The sequence below is a fragment of the Triticum aestivum genome, chromosome 7B, assembly GCF_018294505.1.
Source record: "Triticum aestivum cultivar Chinese Spring chromosome 7B, IWGSC CS RefSeq v2.1, whole genome shotgun sequence".
NCBI lineage: Eukaryota > Viridiplantae > Streptophyta > Magnoliopsida > Poales > Poaceae > Triticum > Triticum aestivum.
Window position 1 is genome coordinate 74,913,038 of NC_057813.1, and position 4,323 is coordinate 74,917,360.

Here is a 4,323-nt window from a genome sequence, read left to right on the forward strand (position 1 = left end):
CATGGGCGTTGTTGATCTACCGGAGATGGTGGCAGTATCGTGTCCTCTGGTATATCTGGTGGCAACGACGATTGATAGTTCGCTGTGAGGCCGCTCAAACTCCTGATCGCACCCTAGCACTCAATTTTGTCAGAGCGGCTTCGAAACCGGCGACCACACCTAGGCTGAACTGTTGGAGGAAGCCTTTATCGAGATTGGTTTGCTTCATGAGATAGTTGCCTGACTAAGGCACGAATCTCGGGCGTTGGATTTCTCAAGCCTGAGGGTGAGCTTGCTGCCTGAGAAAGGAGCTACTCCCTCCGTTCCGATTTACTCGTCGTGGTTTTAGTTTAAATTTGAACTAAAATCACAACGAGTAAATCAGAACGGAGGGAGTACCTGCTGCCTGAGAAAGGAGCCTTGAATGTAAACGCATCTTATTCTGAAGATGAGCACTCAAGCTCTTGTGGTGCGATTATAAGGGACAACGGAGCCATGTTTGTCGCAGCAGCATCTATACCAAAACTCGGACATGTTGCAGATATTGTCTCGGCTGAATCGGGTGCCCTGGTTCAAGGACTGAAACTAGCTCAATCTATTGGGTGCAATTCTATTTTCGTACAGATGGACAACCTAGTTGTGGTTGAAGCTATCAAACAAAATAGTACTGAACATTCCATGGTCGGTGCACCGATCCTTGATGAATGCAGAAGCTTGCTGGAGGGCTTCGGGAAGGTATCTAGTGAGCATTTTAATAGAGAATTAAATTCTGCAGCTCATCCACTAGCACAACAAGAGCAGGATGATCCAATGTTTGTGTGGTTGGACTCTCCTCCCTCTTTTATTTCGTGGTTTAAATTAGTAATGAAGGCCTTCCTGTAAAAAATAATAATAAGCATAGATATATAGGAGGGGAGGGAAGAGGATTTGCAGCACCCCTATATCAACATTAAGTTCAAATAAATACCAGGAAATTTAGAAAAAAAAACTTGGGGTTTTGGGATATGAAATATGGGTGTCCACTCTACTTTTGTGTGAAATTTCGTGAAAAAATACCAGGAAACGTATCCATGGCAAAAAAGATAAAAAAAATCTGATATATAGAAAAGAATTGTTTGGATGAATTTTAGTTTAGATTGTATTTTCTTCGCCACAGATACATTTTCTGGGTTTTTTTTTACGAAACTACATATGGGAGTAGATTGGGCACCTATGTTTGAGATCCCAAGGTTTTAGATTTTTTTAATCTTCCTGGTATTTTTTGAATTTAATTTGTGTGCAAGGGGTGGAGCACACAGGTGCTCCTATGTACTCCATCCGTTCCAAAACAGATGACCCAACTTTGGGTCATCTATTTTGGAACGGAGGGAGTATTTCACAAGAGGGGAGATACATTGTGCATATTCGCATCTCCAACAACAGCCCTACCCCGCAAAAAAAGAAAACAACCCTATTTTAGTGCATAACTGTTTTGTAGGGCTTTTGGACCCAAAAGAACCCTCACCAACAGCTGCCTTTGTAGCAATTTTTCTAGAAAATTTGGATAGCCCAAAACGTATAAGCCGCATGTGTGCCGCTGCTGTAAACGTAGACCCGCAACGCGTGCATGCCCTACTACCGCTTGAACATTTCCCGCGGGCAACGTCGCCATGCCTTCTCTCCTACGAGGGACCGCTACCACCGAACCGCCATGTAGGGACCCTCTGACGCCACTGCTGCCAACCCTGAGCTTCTCCTCCGGTGGTTCCCGCCGACGTCTTGGCCGCCTCCAAGCCCCATGTCCGCCCCGCCGTTTTTGCGTCCCCACGACCAGCCGGGGGGATGGGTCGGTTTAGACATGCATTAGTTAGAAAAAAGGTTGGCCGGTGGTGATGATTTCAATTGTACATACATTCCTTCTCTTTGGTAAATTTTTGTTCAGATCGGATTTATATTTGCTTCGGTTTCATGGTTTAATGGCCGATTTGACTATAATTGACTGGCATTGATTTACAGGTGCTCATGTCGCTGGCCATGACACATATGGAGTTCTTTTGTGTCTATGTATGAGTCTGATATGTATGTACTTTATAAGAAAATATCAATGTATGGTTTGATTTACTGTCTAGAATGAAGCTTCTTTATTGGAAGTTTCAAGCAATCTTGCCTGCAATGTTTCCATTGAATCCAATTACATTAATTTTGTAGTATTAATATATATCAGTGTGTTGTCTACAATTTGGATTTTGGAACCAACCCAAACTCTAGCTACTAGTCTATGTTGGCTCCACCAAGGATTTCCATGCATTAGTCTTTCCACCTCCCTTTTTCGTAACAACAAAAAACAGAAGTACGACCAAAACGACAACAAGCAGCATAGACAAGGATGGATTTGTAATTGAAAATAATAGTTTCCCATATGAAAATGGGTGAATGGCAAATTGATCCAGTTGGCAGCCGCCAGAAACCCTAGAATCCGTATCAACCTCAGTAGGAACATCACCACGCCCAATAACATATACTCCGTTCGAAATTACTTGTCTCCGAAATGGATGTATCTAGAATTACAATACATCTAGATACATCCATTTCAACGACAAGTAATTCTGAACGGAGGGAGTAGATCACACCCGGTTATATGTTGCTTGCTAGTCAGGATCACATGCGACCCTCAATGCATTTAATGTTTGACCGTCAAGAGTCGCTAGTTGAACCCCAGAAACTTCTTTAACAACCTCGGAAATTCTCCCGTCAAAAAACAAACAACCTCGGAAAATCATGGGGGCACGAACCTGCCAAGTCTTGTCGCCCGCTCGTCTTGCCTCGCAACTCGCCCAGTAGTTCAATCCCGTGAGAGTGCACAATAAATTTTAAGTTTCAACGTTGAAACTTACGGTTTTCACATCTAAGTCTGCCAAGTTTCAACCAGTTTCAGAGATATAATTTTAAGCAATTTTTTCTGTCGGTCGTAGACACAAAAAATTGGTTTTTATCGGTCGCTCATACTAAGTTTCAAAGTTGAAACTTAACATATATTTTCAAAAGCCTTCAAAACATATTCAAAATGGATCTTATTTGAAAGTTGGTCACGAGAAACACAAATATGGAAACATAACTTAATTTAAAATTTTTGTTTAAAAGATACAAATTTTGAAAATCATAAGCCAAAAAAAAGGGCACTAGGGACACGTGTGCCGCCGCACTTGCATGCCCCGAATCCTCATCCTTAACAACCTTAACATTTTGGAATGTTCATGTGACATTTGATACAATGGGAGTTTGTTGTAAGTGGTTGCACATTCAGAGTCATCACAGGGTAACCCCATCTATTCAGCTCTGCTCCCGAAAAGAGAAAGGAGACTGAGATAGAGGTTGTGCTTGTCTTTTCGAAGGAAAGTCCAATTCTGAGAACATGAACATGAGGGGACATCCGCATAATCTTGTTTGAAGAGATAGTACCGTACCATACCATTGTCGTTTTAAGGGCGAAAAAACAGGCCAAAACATTAGCAAGTACTAAGCTACGATAGAAATGACCAAAGGTTCCCAATATTTTTGGTCAGTTTAGGTAGGGCTTGTTGAGGCCTCAAATAAATGCAGGAATAACGTGAGGACCAATGTCAAATTTAAGACTTAAACCTTGATGAGTTAGGAATACCACCGCCCTCCTAATCATAAATCCTAGAACTTAAATTATTGTAGAAGCGGAGGGAGTAGTAAAGATTTGTTCATTGTCAGTAACCCCCGCTGCTTCTGCGTCTATCCTATCTGAAAATCCTAGCAAATTAAGCACAAAAGTCATGGTTATTATGTGAGTGAAGCAAGCAGTCAAAAGACACTATGGAAAGTTCTCTGCGACGATGTGCAAGTAACTCTATTGCAGCAATGCATTCTTCTTTTGGACAAACGGCGTGGGGAACTCCTCCGGATCGCATGGAGGTGATGCAGGAGGAGACCAGCTGAAAACTGAAGCGGGAGATGATGGATCAGTCCATTCCCTGAGGATCTACTTATTTAATCCGCTCTTCTGCGTCTTCTCAACTGGTGCTCTGTAATAAGTAGGCTTGAATCTTATATCTGAAGAGGCATCTTAAACTTCAGGTCTGTTGGCTGTAGTTTTTCAGTCATTAGTTAGCTGCTTTTGCAGTAGTCTATTATCTCAAAACTTGTGACTGGTTGCTTTTCTGCTTCATTCTATAAAGTGGGCAGGGGCAACCCCCTTTCATTGAAAAAAAAAGACGATAGTATGGACGAAAAAAAGTAGGCTTGAATCTTATATCTGACGAGCCATCTTAAATTTCTGGTCTGTTGGCTGTAGTTTTTCAGTCATTAGTTAGCTGCTTTTGCAGTAGTCTGTTATCTTAA